This window comes from Lineus longissimus, chromosome 3 (genome assembly GCF_910592395.1).
Source record: "Lineus longissimus chromosome 3, tnLinLong1.2, whole genome shotgun sequence".
Lineage (NCBI taxonomy): Eukaryota > Metazoa > Nemertea > Pilidiophora > Heteronemertea > Lineidae > Lineus > Lineus longissimus.
The window spans coordinates 20289003-20307384 of NC_088310.1; the positions used below are offsets into that span (position 1 = coordinate 20289003).

The 18382-nt window shown below is 39.4% G+C and overlaps 1 long non-coding RNA gene across 1 annotated transcript; it reads right to left on the reverse strand.

Moving 5' to 3' along the window:
• Positions 1-1195: 1195 nt before the first annotated feature.
• Positions 1196-17373, reverse strand: LOC135484167 (uncharacterized). Its single transcript, XR_010446425.1, has 2 exons — positions 17280-17373; positions 1196-13682 (listed from the first exon to the last, which is right to left on the reverse strand). It is a non-coding gene; the product is annotated as an uncharacterized LOC135484167 (long non-coding RNA).
• Between the last annotated feature and the right edge of the window lie 1009 nt (positions 17374-18382).

The window sequence follows — 18382 nt, forward strand, 5'->3', positions numbered from 1 at the left end:
ACATCTACTGTAGTAATCACCACCTAAGGAAGCAATGGATTAGTACAACACACAAGTATCAAGCAGATACTCAATACAGCAAAGATTACAATCACCTGAAGCGGTGCAATACACATTAGTTATGGAAGAGTTACATCGAAGAAGTATTACAACAACTTGCCTGAGAACATTATCTAAAGACAAGTAGGCCTTCTAAATTGCCAATCAATGGAAAGCTGAACCATGCTTAGATCATTTCTACAGAACAGCAAGAAAATAACCTCGTCAGTTTCCAAACACAAATTGTCCACAAAGTAATAACTATTGACAAAGTAATAACTCTATTTGCAAGAAGCAACAATAGTCATTTTACTTATCTGTGAAACATTTCTAAACCGATATCTTTTACTCTCTAGCCACTTATCTTAAGAATAACTGCTCTCCCTTATCGCAAACATCTACTGGACTGGATGATTGGATGGCCAAATCTGATGGAACAAGAATTAGGATATGCACAAGAATACAAGTGTATTGTCATGTCGTAGACAAAAAGGAAGAAGGCAGACTACTGCATGTTTTTTCAATGACGCATACTGGCTTAAGTTTAGTACGCAAGCAAAGTTGTCAGAAATTAGGTCAATTAGTATCAAGAACTGATCTACATTGAGATAGCATAGTATAGCATATTACATGTATTGCAAATGATGGTAGCAAAATTCATCAAAGATGTGCTGAATCAGCAACAACTGAAACTCTTGTCAGTGTGTTAGTGGATGAACAATACATTGTACTTACTCAAGCATCTCTTACCAAGAAGTACAGCAACCACACAGTGGTCATATATATATGAACTATTAGTAGTACTACAAAGTAGGTACATGAAGTTGCTTACTTGGAATATTTCTATAAACCTTTTTTACCCCACATTGGACAATGAGAATTCCAACTTACTTGTTTTCATCGAACTTCGTGTTGAACCACATTTTCAACTGAACTAATTTCTTGTTAATGCAAACTACAAATTTTGCTTGCCAAGGCAACGCAACTTCAGTAAGGATACATTGTTTGTTATTTTATTAATTCAGCATAATTGGAGCATCTCTCACCGTTAGTTACTCAATCCACCAACAGCTCACCGAAATGCCCAAAGATGCACAGAAATGGATCAAAATTAATTGAATGAATTACATTTTCCATAATTCACAGCTTAGTTGTAAACTACTACAAGGTTGGGTAAATTATTTTTTAAAGACCACTTATCTGCAGTATCAATGCAATGCAAGATTACATTTAGGGATACAAGTACATGTGCTTACTGCCAGGACCAAGACTAAAGGTAGTGGCTAAATAGTACTCACAAGTACTTACTTTTGTTCTTATATTTCACCATTTAAGTCCAACAATATTTACAAAACCACACACAGTGGCCCAAGAGAAATTCCATATACATGTAGATATACCGACTCAGAAATGAATACTTAACTTTGTACTGCAAGTGCTTCTATAACACAATGTGAACATTAGAAATACTTGGTACTTACTTCAATAGTGTAAACTGTAAAAGAATTTCCGAGAAGAATTTCTAGGATTTGCAGAAGATATTTGTGTTAGGCTGCATGGTGAAGTTGAAAACACTTATAACTTGAATGTTTTGTTTTTAGAAACCATACGATTTGTTCAGGCTGCATGGTGAAGTTGAATAGACTTGTAAATTGAATGCTTTGTTCTTATAAACCATACGATTTGTTCAGCAACTTTGAAACATCTCTCACTGTCGGTTACTCAATCCACCAACAGCTCACAGAAACGCCCAAAGATGCTTTGAAATGTTGCAAGCCAACACCAAGAACACCCTGCAAGTGTAACTTGCACGAAGATATTCAGTCAAATAACATAAACCTGTTTCCCTTCCGAAACCTTGAAATGTACATTTCGTGTGTGCAAGTTCTATATATTTTTGATTAATTGTGCACACAGCCTACACATCACTGTAATCGTGTAAAAGTAGAATTATTCATATGGACAAACATGCCACCAATCAAATACTGTCCCTAGTCAAAAGAGGATATCAGAGCACCACCATGGATTCTTACTAAATTCACTTTAAATTCGGCATTTATCAATATTGCATTTCTTCCCCAATAGAAATTTCCCTAAGACAGGAATTTTAGAATTAGAAATCAAAATACAATACAATCACAGTATGCATCACAGACATTGAATTATCACAGGAAAAGTGTATCACAGTTTAGAGAATGCTATGCAAGTATCACAGAAAGGTGAAAAACATCTTCAAAGAAAAGTTCTTGCATTATGAAATACATCTTGCACCAGATGCAAAATCAATCATCCATACATCAATCAATCAATCGTCCTCAACATACATCATCCAATGCAGAAAACTGTGAAAACCAAATTAATCCCGTCGCCGCCAGCTACTCAATCCACCAACATTGATAAGATCAACAAGGCTAACCCAGATTCTACATTGGACTCCGTACCAATATTTCCTTCGATCCAACACCAAGAAGACCGGCAATCCTGATCCTACACTTCCTTCACAGCAACACGTATGATCCTACCAATCCAAAGATTTCCTCTAATCCCCGAAAAAGATGGAAGACCAAATCCAAATCCGATCCCTGCAATCCCTCTGAACCAATTTCCCTGCTAGCCTGCGATCCCCAAGTAACATTCATGATCTGCGCTCGTTTCCTACGATTATGCGACTACCATTCGTGATCTCGGCACTTTTATCCTACGTGTATGCAATTACTCGCCACTACCAATTCACCCATGCGCAATCTTTCCCGCATTAACTTCGCGATATCGTAGAGGCCGCCTAATGAACTCTTTACATGGACCATTCTCAGTACCGCAGACAGCATTCTTTTACCAGCCTATAGAAAGTATGATCTGAAAGAAATAGATAATCCCCACCCACGATACCCAGTATTTTCGAAGCAATAGTGTAAAACATTTTGGTTTAGTTACGAGTACTAAACAAGCAAGGTTTGTTATGTTTATTCATTCAAGCGAAAACTTTAAATGAGATTTTTCAAGTGTTAACATTAATATATCAGAATGTGTGAAGTTACTTTAAAGAGAATTTTATGGAACTGAAAGAGTGAAGTTACTTTGAAGAGAATTTTATGGAACTGAAAAAAGTAAGTCTTTATTATTATCTTATTATTGGATTCAAGCAATAATTCGCAATTAAAACTGCAAGAAAATAATGAAGATGTTACCAAATAGATCTTTACAGATCTTTCACTTGGGACACCAATTCGCCACTCCGCCATCAAGGAACATTGCATCGCCACAAAAAGGGATGTTGAAGAGAGCTGGGGATAACCACTTCACGGAAGGTCGAGCCAAGGAAAACCATGGGTACGTATTGTGACATCACTTTTTAAGGACTATCAATGCTCACTGGCACATCATGGCACACGGGACTTTCAGAAGTAGACCAATTCCCGTTTTCTTTTGTCAGCCACCAGCACAGGTCTGAAACAAACTAGCATTAACCCTCCCAAACATCCCCATTTACGCAGGTAACTTGACCAGGCAACATCATCAATCAGTATTAATTATTAATATTACAATTGCGATTAGACCGTTATAAAAAGCTCTTAGAACTGTTCACAAATTATCAGTATGACCAAGAACTACTTTGAAGGAATCTCAGTTATAAGAGAAATCATGAAACAGCGAATTGCAAATGAAAAGGGTACCATAACCATCCGGGTGTCAGCAACAACTTTCAATTCTTGGCACTGTAGGGAGAAGACACGATGGAACAAGGCTTGAAGCCATGCAACTCAAAAGACTACGGACTTCTTTGTTGGCTGCGATGATGGGAACAATCTGTTTTGGGACAGTGTAGGTGGTGAACAGCAGGGAGCTACTGGGAGGTACAGCGATATCTCCAGGATGCATAACATGTTTGTAGGTCACGATGCGAAGACTTGCGCAAGGAGGATCAACCGTTTTGGATGTCAAAGCAAATGGTTTTCAACCTCTTGGAGCATCTGTAATAAACTGGAGAATCATTTTCCCATTCCCCGCCCAACATTCATACAAATCAAACAATTCATTTCATGGTTTTCACAAATTTCATTCACTACAGAGTAATGGTTTACTATCAAGGAAATATAAATGTTAAGTTCGATCATCAAAATGTTAGGATACACCAATATTTAGAAGGAAAATGAGATAGCAAGCGGTTTAATTAACAAATGATGAACAGCACTTTAATTTCGGTAGAAATTTTAAGTATGATCAACAAGGATAAAATATACCATGGAAGAAATCCTTCGTCAAAAGCTTTCAAGGATGTCATAAACGCCATGTGAACCATAGGACCCGGAATCAATTGGCTTTCTTGAAACCAGCGCTTGTTGCGACTGCATAGTGTGTGGCTGAAGAGTACACCGTTCGCCAGGTGGATCACGAGTCGAGGCCATGGAAGATATTTTTCAGCCATTTGATGGATAGGTTATCGGCTAATGTAGATCATTTACAGCTCAAAGCACAGATCTGTTCCACCAGAAAGGGCAGTATTCTTGATACATGTTGGCGACTTGTGTGGGCAGCCTGGGGATGGTGCGTGGTTGGGACGACTTGTTTCGGCTAAGGAATTGGAACATGTTCGATATCAGGATTTCCAGCGAGGCGACACGGAACTTGTGTTTTACCACCTTCAAAGTATCTGTAATAAACAAAGAGTAATCCCCCTCCCCTGAACTGTTCATTTCACAAAGAATAGGTATTATCAAGACTTCTCAAGGATTACAGTTACACACCTATCTACTTGGTATCTAAAAGACTATCATCAATCATGATTCATAAATGAAGTAGAGATGACATTAATCATTAATAAAGATAAAGTGATACCATTCCAAGACCTTCTTTTCACAGGGGCGACATGATTTTAAGAGACCAGTCATCGATCAGAGGTCTTGCACTTTATTCACACATCATCGTTGAAAACAGAGCAGACAAACAGGACCATGAGTGGGGTCTTCACAGGACGAATGGGATACTTTTTGAACAAGAGGCTAGCCCATCAGCTTGACGTTTTGAGGTAAGGATGTTTTCTCTGAAGTCTCACTTCACTTTTCATTTCTAAGGATCTGCAATAAATGGGAAAATGACTTCCCCCAAACCCCCAACTCACAACAGAATATTACTTCATGACAATGCGGATGATATGAATTAATTTCTAGATGAAGACAAGTTAGTGCATGTAATTGAACCACAAATCTGTTTCAAAACACGAAAGTTATCAGCAATTGTTCGGTTTTATGGCAGAAGATTATAGGTGCACACCAACTGACAACAAAAAGTGTACGTTCAAAATCAAACTTGTAGAAAAGACTGGATACCATTACTGTAGAAAAGACTGGATACCATTACTGGAGATGAATACCATCACGCGGGGGCAGTACTTCGAGCTGGACACCTGTTTGTTTGTATGCTGGGCAGTTATCTTAGAGGAAAATTTAGGAATCAAGGACCGGACTTCCATGAATCGACTTTTTGCAGAGAGTACATTGAATGATCAGTTCTTCAGAAGATCACGCTAGGATGCTGGGATTTCAGATGTCGAACAAGATAATTTCAAGTCTTTAATCTGCAAGAAACTGTAAGAAATTTGGGAGAATGATTTCCCCTGCCCCTCCCAATCTCATGAACTTCAAAAACAGAACTTTCTAGAAAATCTAATTTGAATTATTACTGAACTATTTCTTTCGTAGTGACAACTTGACATTTTCAACAAATTTTTAAGACCCACATTTCCAATTATTACATCAATGGTTAGCAACAAAATGTACCATACCAATACTGTATCCACAAGAAATAGCCAGGAAAGAGCACAATTTGAAATCTTTGGGAACCGGATTGATCTGTGGACACGTTCGGAGGGCAGGCCATTCTTTCGGACCATTAGTAGAACTTCTTGGTCAATTGGACGCACGCGTTGCAATCCAGCTTCGACGATCTAGCAGAATAGTATTGGCACTAGCAGCAAACTCAAAAGCTTGAACCAAACTGGACAAATCCTGAACATAATCCTACATATCTCACTTGCCGGGGCAACATAACCCACGAAAGCATTCCTGCAATAAATTTGAGAATAATTTTCCCCACCCTTGCCCAAGTTCAACTATTGTGAACACATTCGCTGGTTAAAACTGCATTCCTTGTAAAAATTGTTCAATTTAAAATAAACACCGTCCTCGTCGTCAACACTTTTTAGTCGCCAGCAGAGTTAAAAATATGCGGCCGTTTTATCAGGACTATAATTACCTACAAGCAGTGTTGCATTCCTGGTACATGTGCAGAGGGAGCATGCCAGAGTATTCTTCAGCCAGCATCACCAAAGCCTGTGTAATACAACTCTGCCCAGAAGGAAACTCATCGATTTGATTGGACTTGAACCATACATCACTCTATGGTGGGACATCTAGACCTGTTGCAACTTGCAGACATCACATCACTCTATGGTGGTATGTCAAAACTGGCAACTGTTGTTCGAATATGTGGACACCAAAACTTCAACAGGGGGTCTCCAAGGGTTAAAGGCAAGTGCAGAGAGACCAGGCATTCCCACCAGACATCTACAGCCCGTCAAGTGCTGTGCAACATCATTCCAACAGCCCGTCAATTGCCGTGTAGCATCAGAGGGCGGACTTGAGATTGACCCGGCTGATCCAGGGTCATCAACATCTTTACAGTAGTTCAACACTAACTGTGGACATCGGTGCAACATAGCCCCACCACAAGATGTTCTGCCGTGCATGCTTAAACCATGGAACTCCCCGAGCCTGCAAGGTTTAAACCAATTGCAAGTTCTCAGAGTAGTCCAAGGCAAAACAATACCGAGCAGACAGTCAAGGGTTGAGGGTTAGTGCAAAGAGAACCAAACATGTTCAAACCCCTTCAACATTCTCAGATTACCGACCAAGGTTTACGTCTTTTACAAACTTCAACAAATAGGCTTGAATTGTTCAACTAATTTAAGTATATGAAGCAAGACTACTTGCCAACACAATGCAACAATAATTTTGCAGCCAGTTTGAGTTACCTTCGATTTAACTTCCCATTTTGGACACGCCAACAAGGAGCAATGGGCTTCAGTCCCAGGTGGTTTCAGTACCAAGCGGTCAGACCTCTACTTCCAATGGAGAGAACTGAACCATTCAGGAGCTCCACGACTTGAGTTGGGAATATCAGCAAAAATGCGAGACATCAACTTTCATCCAAGACTGTTGCATGCCACGTCTGGACTTGTCTTCATGTGCACCAAGTATCGAGCAGCGAGTTACGGAACATTGGCCAATGGGGCTGAAGCAACTTGCGACGAGGCTTTCATCTTCACAACAGCCAAGAATAAGATGCGAGGATCCGACATCACTATCAGTCAAGTAAACCAACAACAGACTTGCGATTGCGTCTGGGCCTCCCATCCTATAGAACACCGGTGCATGGACCGATAAGCAACTGGGTGTGTGGGGGCCTCCAATCTTCACAGTGGCTATGACCAGCTGTGGGCATCAGTGCAGCATAACACCACCACAAGGATCCCTGCCGTCCGTCTTTGACCCAGCAGATCCCCCAAATACCCCAGATCTGGTTGGTATAAGTGGTACTGGGTCAGAAGATCGCCGAGCAGTTTGCCAAGGGTTAAGGGTTAGCGCAGTAAAGTAAGAGCAGGACCTAAGCAAAGCATTGTACTAGAGAAAGCATGCCAAAAACATAAAAAAAGTGTTTGCAGTAAACCCCACAAGGCAACAATGTACCCATTTACCAAATCATTCAATCATAAAACATTCCCATCCAACTGAAGTGCAATATACAGGTAATAATCGAAGTGATAGTGGGAGCCAACAAATTTAACAAATTGTAACTCTATTTACAGCAAAGTATGAACTGCAAAGGTACTCGACTTGTTGCACAACAAAGTTTTAGACGCCATTCACTCACTAACCGCACAATCGTTTCCCTTTGCCTCCAGTACAGGTAGACTTTACTTGAAGTGAAACCCTAGGTTTTGGATCAGCTCGAAGTCAAAATTTTAATGTGCCCAACATAGAACTTGGAGGTGTTGCATCAGTTGTCCAGGACAAAGCAGGAATTGTCTGATGTATGGAAGGGCAATCCACGGATCTCTTACAAGCTTCTTTGAACGGACCATGAACTTCAGCAAGATGAGCGAGTCATGTTGGAGGACCTGCCAAAAAAACGCATAAAAAAACCCCTCCCCAAATATTAGGGCAAAACATTACATGAATGCACGAGACATGATTGGCATTTGAAATCAAAGTATAAATTTAGCAGTGAAACATATGTGAACAAGTGCTTCCAAAATCAGAAATCAGGCTAGTTCTTTCAAGACCACATTATCCCATAACTAAACAAACAGCTTCTCACTGTTAACAAGACCTCCTCTTAGACATTTTTTCCTCTCCTGCATGTATCCCTTCCAAGTATTTACTGAAGCCGCCATTCCAAATGTTATAATAATTAGCAAAGACCATGAACATTCAAAATACATTAATAATAATAAAATCCTTACAATGATACAGATGATAAGTATGAGAAATGTTCCCGTGTTCCGCCTCCTTGTACTCTGTACCTCGAGTTCTTGCAGCGGTCAACCTGTTCTGATCTACTTAGGATAGGAAAAATTAAGTTTCCCTCCCCAACCCAATGAACAAGAGACTCATTTTGACTTTCCCAATCATTTCTACTTCAAAAGTACAAGCAACGGTCATCAAAATCAAGAACTTATCAGGACCTCGAAGGGTTAAAATGAGATAAGATACTCGCATATCGCAATTTTCTGGTCATTACACGCAGATCAGCTGAACCATCCAAGAACAAGATAACAATGAACTTCACAATATTTGCAAAATTTTACCTGAAGAAATCCACAAAACATTGTGCCCAGTCTCGAGACTGTGTACACCGCATTGTTTTCCTCTGCATATGTTGTCCAACATTTCAACTCTGTATGCACTTTCACTGAAGTAAACAAAAAACATGTTCTCCACACAGCCCCACCCCCCTTAGACAAAAAGTAAATTGGTGCATTGTGGCTCTATTTCACTCGGTGCAGCCGAGACCCACCACAAGGTTCGCCGCCGTACACCGACCAATCACACTGAAAATTCCTTTGGAACCCAGCTGGGCCGGAAGTCTTCAGATGAAAGCCGGTCACGACCCGGGTCACCTAGGGTTAGAGACCAGTGCAACTCGAGCTCATAGAACATTGTTCCCGAACTTTCACTGCAGTTCTAAAACTTGGTGCAGCCAAGACCCACCACAAGGCTAACCGCCGTGCAAACTTGCCGATCCGGTTCACCAAGGGTTGAGGACCAGCGCTACTCAGAAGTTCATAGAACATACAACGCTTATCTAAAAACCCACCAACCAATCTTTCAAATTCAACCTACGGTGCTTTTCTTGAAATAACAATGGCACCAGAACACAAAGACAATTTCTCAGAAATTCATTAGCAACAGTGTGTTACAAAATTGTTTAAAAAACAGTGGCAAACAAGCACAAAGATGCACTGAAGATGCATGTTTTGTATTTACACAAGTAAATTATTTCTTTGACTAGGCAACTAGGTATTATCATACAAGATGACTGTAAAGTAAAGAGATAGCAAGGATAAGTATCTATCTTACTTTCATGCACTTACTACAGGGTAGACAGTGGGCATAGGGCACGAACTGGTGTAGCTTTTTGGCAGTCACTCGCACTTTGCTCTGGAGAACAAGAATGGTTATTAACCCAACCCACCCAGGCATATATGTATTGCCGAATTAGTGAGAGGAAAATGAGATTACGGAATTGCCATTGGTAATATTAAGTCACATAATTATATTCACTTCAGCTTGAAAATAAGCAAAAGTAAGATATGAAAAAATATACCGTGAACAAACCAGACACAACTCCAGGGATCATTCAGGGGAGGACAAGACTTGTTATTCACATAGACACATCCAGGATCGAAATGGTTAATCTAAGGAGTGCAGCATTCAAGGTTCACTCTCAGCTCAGCAGCGTGCCAGGTCACCAAGCTAGCATGTGACAACAGTCTACCTATTAAAAAAGAAGGTTGGAACATGGCCCACCCAAAACCCATTCAACAAGGCAGTTAAGCAAATTTATGCTATAGACAAATTGTTACTTGAAATTACAAAATAGCAAATGACGCTAAAATCAAAGGCAGACACCTGACCAGCTTTAGTTTTGGCTTGGATTTTTACAAAATTACATAAGAGGTTACATGGACTGATGAAGAAGCAATTCAGCAAGGACATAGCCCATGCAGTTAAAAAAGAAAGACACAGGTTGTTATCTAGTGGAGGGTGCAAGCCACTAAACGGGCAACAACTAATTAACAGGTGAATAGTGTAGCGGGCAACACATTGCCAAACAATGAAGTATATAGTTTTTACAAAACAGAAATTGTATTGAAAAATAATCAGACTGCACAACTTCCGTGACTTATCTCATGATCTTTACCACAACTTATGACACACTCTTGAAAACGCCCTGTACTTCATCCCTTGCTTGTTCTCCTGTACTCTAAAATTACACAGAGACCAAAAAAACCAAGTCCATCGAAACAATTATAACAATATTAGTTGTAAAATATTAGAAGTTGTTGAATTCTTCATGACAACTATAGTAGATTGAGGAACATTCAACAAAAATGTACAAATCAACAAGATGTGAATGTAATTATGTTACTCTCGATATGTGGTCACAGTGGTGTATTTATTGTTTTCATGACTCTGCGATGAAATTTATTTAAGGGTCATAAGTGGCACCCTACAAATATTTTCCTTCGTCCACAAGTGCATATCCCCATCCATGTCATGCTTCTCACATGTTCCACTCTGATGTGGTAAATTATCCTGATGTTGCGATATTAGAAATGACATACCAACAGACAACTTTTGAACTTCCTTTCAACCTTCTACCATTTCCTACAGCTCCTGATAAAATGTGCTAAATCAAATTTACATGAGGGGAAAGAGATGTTAAGAAATTACACATGACACCAAACCATAAATTCCTTACAGCTACAGATCCTCCAGAACAGTGTACAGTGGCTTTCCAATGCTACAAGATACTCACTTGAGCCTTGAGCAGCTATCCATTTTACATTTTGCTTCAGATTATCATGCAGTTTGCAGATATCAAAGTAAAAACAAAATTTTACCTTATTTTGATGGGACCCATCTCCATTTGAGTTATGTGTATACATTTGCCAATTTAATACATGACCGAGACACATTGATCTATTTACATAAAACAAGAAAGGTAAAATACTTGCAAAGATTTTTTTACCAAATTGAACACTTGGAAGAGCATGAAATATTTATAGCCACCGTGTCAACACAGGCTGATCTTCAGGATTGAATATTCTTGGTCACTGAATCAAGAAGAAGTCAAAACCATGGCACAAAAACATGCAAAATTAAAATCAATTTCACAGGACTATTACTGTTAAAATTTACAGTTTTTATTTACATATGGAATTTGGACCTTCATCACTGCATTGGGATGATTTCTTGAGTGAATGGTTTATTGACATGACATTTGAAGAACATTTTACCTATACATGGTACTTGTTCAAAGCCACTTGCAAGAGTAGCACATGCACTATTCAAGTTAACCTTGCCTTCAAGCCTGGAGGAACAGACCATCACACTGAATGGGAACTTTTCCTGTTGGGTTACCAGGTAATGATAGGAACACACCTGTCAAAGATAGGGGATGAAAGCAGAGCATGGCATGGTGACGAGGTAAACAAGACACACCAGAAAACGTCTAATGTTACCAATAATCCGTCGACACATTTCTTTTTACAATATTTTTCCATACACTGTCATTGTCTTACAAAACAGCACACCGGGTTTATTTGAAACACCTTGAAAATAACAATTCTTGGCAATTAGTAACCAAACGAAATTTAGAATGATACCTCAGTATTTTTCTTACTTTCTCTTGCCATTCAGATTCACAGTATACTGTCACTGTAGTAGACCGGACAAATCTCAACCTCCTGTGACTTGATCATTCCAGACCAGCCTTAGTGCAGAAGAAATGCCATCCTCAGCAACTGTTACCTGACAAGACAGGGTTGAAAAAAAACATGCACAGATACACAAGCACCAATTGAGGCTGTCGCTATAGTATAATGTTCAAACATCAACATGCGCAAGAACCAAAAGTGCATCAATTGATATGTCAGCATGACAACCAAAAGCCACCATCAAAAAGAATGCAAGGACATTTTAATTTAAGGTTTTCGTAAATTGAAAGCATGGGTGTGGTTTAAGTTCTAATCTATGAATTGTAGAATACTCATGTGAAGTGAGTCAAAAAATATGAAGATACATACCCCTCCTTACCTGGGGTTTTTATAAATCTTGTACTTGTGTGAAGTAAGGTATGAACAACACCCAACTCACATTCACAAGGTACCATCAGACACACGCAAGAAAATACACAATATGTCTCGGTCACGTAATGGAAAGCAACAGCAGATTATATTACGCTGCCGACTCGTGACAGTAGTGCAACTCACTGACCAGCAACAAGCAAAAAAAACTCGAGAAAAGGTTAAATACAGCTCAAAATTTAAAACAACCAGCAAATGTATACTCAAGACGAACTATTTTTAGTGAAGTAATGAATGGTTGAAACAAAAGTACTTATTTGGTACGTTGAACTCCCATCGATAGAATAGAAGAGCAGAACATTCTTCTAACCTGGAACAACACTAGCAGGAAAACAAACAGGGTTACCCGCACATTCATGATGAACCCCAATGTTACAGAAGCCATCGGGACATGAGCCCAGCTTGGTTCTTATCATATAGATTTCACATGGAACATTTTATTTCAAGAACACGGCAACAAGAGAATAAATTCTCCCAAACTAACACCAATACACTTTTTATTTTGACGAGCCTCAGGCTCAAATGCTTTTATTCCATAATTGTGAAGTACACAAAAAAATATTCGAGTCTAAATATGGATAAATTGTTCATGATCAAGATTTATATGTATGGATGTAGGTCAGTGAATGATAGGGCTTTAATCCAAATACCACCTGATACTACTATTGTATTTGATTTGTATTGAATTCTAGTTTCACCATAATCTAAAAATAACTTGAACAGTTTACTTCCAAGGAACTTTTAATGTGGCAATTTGATGACCAAAGACATTAGTACTTGCCAGAATCAGTACTTGCCAAAAACGACCGAAAAAGATCCACCAGCAGGCAATGCCTTGGAGAAGGACAAATGACCAGCAATGACCTGAGGAGACTGAACATTATTATCTGAAAGGTGGAAAAAATGGAATTACATGTCCCCACCCACCCAAAAACAGAATTTTGACTAATTTGAGAATTTTGCAATACTATCTGTCAACCAATCTGGCCTGAAGTCGAATTTCCAGACTTGGTCCTTCCATGCTTTTGACTGAACAGGATCGAATTTCTGTAGCCATACTTGGATTTGGAATTTTCGAGGGAACCATAGAATAAAACTTGGAAGGCATCATCCTTCAGCCACGGAGGGGAAGAGGACGAGTCTTGAAGACTTGGGCCTTGGAAACCATTTCTCAGGATTGATCAGTATCATGGTATTGGGACACTTCAAAGACCTGAAATGTGGATAAATAACATTGACAATGATCGCATTATAAGTATAGTTTGATAGTCTGTACCGTGAAGAAACAAGATAAAACTACAAGAATACACCATAACTATTTATATCAAATTATCACTTCCAACATCTTCATTCCTCAGTTCTATGTAAAACAAGAGGCCCAAGGGCCTGGCGCTCAGCTGAGTTAATATCATTAATATCTTCCCGGTGTTTAGTTCATTATGCATGAAAATGGCATGCTCCATGGTATTTGATATCCTTTTGCGTTCACTACGGTACCAATGTTTTTGGTTGACATAATTATGCCACTGTTGGAACATTCTCATGGTTTATGGTATGCACCTGTTGATGGGCCATATGAATAAAAACTAGCATAAGCTTTTACTCCAGATTTTGAAGTATTTAGTATGCTTCAAAAATTGGAATAGTTTAGTTCTTGTGAAAGCAAAGGATTTTTAGAAATCAGTATTTGCTACCAAAACAAGTAAATGCTAGACTACATATGAACGAAAATGTAGGATGAACCTTTTACTTGGTAGTATAAATGTATTTTCTTGGAACCATGTAGCCTTTAAAAGTCGAAGTGAATGGTTGGTTGTTCCTCTTTGCCGGACTGCATTCACATTTTGTTTGGTGGACATGTCATGCAAGAATTGGTCAAACCATACATCCATTTATGGAGAATCAGAGTGCATGGATTCCGAGTCATTAAAAATGTCTAAAGAATTATTCTTGGGTCATGAAGGGAAACCTGCGTTGTTTAGTATGAAAGTGAAAAATATGACAGAGTTAAGAAAATTATGTTTTATTGAACAATAGTAAGTTTTGATTGTCTGCTTGGCTCCTTGCCAGTTAAATAACATGTGACTATACACAAAATAGAAAACTTTGGTGGAAATTGTAAATCATTTTTTTTATCTATCAGGGGAAACAAGCTGATGATGATCAAGTAAATCATTCATGAGAAATCGTTTTGTTGCTGAAGCTTGCATGACGAAGTTAATGCTAAACCTTTTCTTGTGCTCCACTGCGCCACCGTAGTTTTCTATTTAGACCAGCGATGACGTCATTTCTGGTGATTCCCTACGCTATTTGGTATTGTACAGTATGCAATGTATTTTTTCAGCGCTGTCAGTTGCCGAAGAGAGTGCCGTAGCTCCCTCAATTTCCAATCAATTTTTATGGGAGTGACATTATTGTATTGCTTAGAATGTCTACTTTTTACTCATGAAAGAATCGTAGAACTAAAACTTAATAGGGGAACAGAATCATGCCAATTCACTGCACATACTGTGGGAATTCTCCACTTCAAAATACATCGGCGATGTCATCGCGAATAACAGAGCATGCACTTCCGAATTCGTTTTCACAGAAATGTGGCCAAATTTTCAAGAACTAATTTCTGAAAGTAGTCCCTAAAGACCTTACGACTACCACTGAAACGAACTGGTGATAATATCGCCTACCAGACTACCATCGTCATCGAGCTGAGTGTCATTGAGCTCCAAGATTATTGCACATGGATCGAGTAAACAACATGCCGCCATTTTGTCTCCGCTTCGGTATTTCGTAGGCCGCTAAAATGCACCTTCTCAATTAAAACCAACATAATAAGGCCTCACATCGTTGATTGAATAGGAACACCACACAAAACACAATAAAGTGGGGGTACAATCGATTACGAAGCTGATGTGAACAGTGATTTACTCCTGGAGCTGCTGCTGCTTTTTTGTGCAGCTGCCATGTTTTGAGAACTGGCAAATAGGAGACTTCATTGATGGCTGACGTCATCGGGCGGGAATTTGAATCAGCAGAAATAATTAAAAGGCAGGTAGCGCCCTCTCCTGTTAAAATTTTGAACTTTTTCTCAATAAAATAGTTTTTCAAGAATTTTATCTTAATATTAAAGCATATTTCGACTAATTCTGCTGCTCCTAGGCCGATATAGGCCAGTTTCCTTCATGCGCTCTCGCTCGCAGGAAGTAGGTCGAATGGCGACAAATTTTGTTTTGAAAGTAGAGTTTGACCAGAAGTATCCAGAAATGCAAAATAGAAGTCTCTAGGTCTTACGGTTACAAAATGTGCACCATGGGTTTAACGGACGGACGGACGGACGGACGGACGGACGGACTGACAGACGGACGCCACTGAGCAGCTTGTTTGACAAGCTCAGCTGACTTTGTCAGCTGAGCTAAAAATATGCCTATTTACACTATGAATTCCGCATGAATTGTCAGGTTACAATAAAATTCATCAAGATTAAGGACACTTTTTTATCACAGGTTATGAATCAGATGATGGTCATGGATACAAAGTACAAGACTATAAATAAGTAACAATTAATGACATCAAGACTAACGCAAGCAAACCGACACAACAGCACCACTTTTTTAGAATCAAGATCACTGCCTCTGCTGGCTTAAGAAACCGAATTTCGTCGGACAGTCAACAAGAATGCGCCAACACCCAGTGGATCATCCTCATCATTTTCGTAATCACAGTCATTGACATTTTGATCATGCAGAATATCGTCAGTATTCAAGTCAAACCTCGACTTCACAACTCTCAAACTTGTTTTTCCATCATGTCCATATCTTTCACCAGATTTACGAATGTTGAATGATGTTGGTGTATTCTTAATTGTGGCACCCAGCAAAGCATAAACTCTCAAGTTTGTTTCAGGAGAGATGTTCAATCTTTGTCTTTTCTTCACAACTAGACTCAACAATCTGTTTTTTCTCTTAAAATAACAGTTTGAAGTACCAACTGAAACATCAACATACTCTCTTCTGAATCGACTGTTTCCTTCGCGACCCATAACTTCAAAATGTTCAACAGTCACAGATACCTCATGTTCAATCCACAAAAAACAGTTTTAGTACGAGTGATGGGCAAGCAGCCTCAACTCCTAGTCCCAACACAACAGCAAAAACTCCCAAGTTCAATAGTAGGGAGTCGGAGCAAACACTAAACGGACACTGATCACGACCAATCACTAATATCTGGTTCGCAAGGAATTGTCGTCTTCATTCACACTGCCACTGGAGATGTTGAATTGAGGGGAGAAATAACATATCCGACCGACTTCTGGCCAAACCAGGTTGAACAAAAGAAGCTGCAGGTAGGGGGGCCCACACACCAATCTTCGATGATCAGATAGACAGATGTGGGTGAAGCAAAATCAGTTCTTTGCAGATGAATGCTAACGCTTCCATCCACAGGCACAGACAGGCAGTCGCTGGTTCGGAATTCCTTTGTCTATGATGAAACTCACAGATTTTGTAAATGAGTGACCTTATAAATGGGCCATGCGAAGGGATTGCAAGCTCGTTTCAAGCGAGTCAGTTTGGTCAGTTTGGTCAACGTCAGACAACGAGGACAAACTTATAGAAAACAAACGATGAGTAATGTCTGGCCACACCTTCCTCTTCCTCTTCCTCTTCCAATTCACATTATTGATTCAATTGGAACACGTTACACAGCAACCAGAAGACCTGGGTTGTACGTCGATTTAAAGCCTCTAAAAGACTGATTTGGGTTAGATATCGGAACCAGACAACACAGAACGAACGGCAAATACGGAAATATTTACCTATTCAACCAAAAAAACGAGCGAGAACAAGAGTTCAACGCAAAATCGAGTCGACAAAACGACACGTTCAACAAGCAATCTCGCTGCGAAGCGCTGGACTGACGCCTATCCGACGTCATCGGGGTTATATACCCTTGTTAACGGCAGATCACTGTCTCAATCCGCCATAGTTACAAATACAGTGCGGTTAAAGAAAATGCAAAATATATCATTGAATCCAAATCATTTAATTTGTTTTATAAATTTGAGCACCTACATTTACTGATTGATTCTTCTTTCCCAATTTTATTCATATTTCGATGTTATTAACACTTTTGCAAGTACAGGTGGGATGTAAACAGACGCATGGTTACAGAATCTAAAAATAGAATGAGTAATGCGGTGACGCTGATTTATATGGTGACGTCACCGAGAATTCGTTCCCACGACGTTCTTGCTTAATATGGGATTGTGAAATGGTATTCCCATGTTTGTTACCATTGCTGTCATTTCCAAAAACGGATTATCAATAGCTCTCCAGTCTGTCGCCTGTCACAACCACCCTTCACGGCTTCAGAGACAGAGACAGAGAAGTGTCACATCCACCTGTGCTGTGGATGGATGTGACACTTCTCTAAGACAATGTCACATCCACCTGATTTTCTATTAGCTGCTTTAGCACCTGGGTGTATGATTGAGTGTAAAGAGCCTAATTACCAAGGTCTATCCGTATATCTAGATAGCCAGGCATTTTACACTCAATAATCACAGACAGCCCGGCCGGCCCGTCAAAGACAGTATCACATCCTTTTGATATTTCATCAGTTATTGTAGAAATAAAACAATGTGATATTCACTTGATTCTAGTAGATGTTGTTGTGCAAAAACAGTGTCGAAAGCACTGGATTCTGAATCAATTGGCCATGTCAGCACAAAGAACACATCACATCCACATCTCATGCAGATGACAATTAGCCATAGGCCCAGCAATAGAGAGCATCACATCATGCACTATAATGTCAAATTGTCATGTTAGTGCAAAGACAGCAGTTTCACATTCCACTAGATGGGAGAATGATGCATGATGTCACTGTGAAGACAATGTCACATCCACTAGAAAAGCA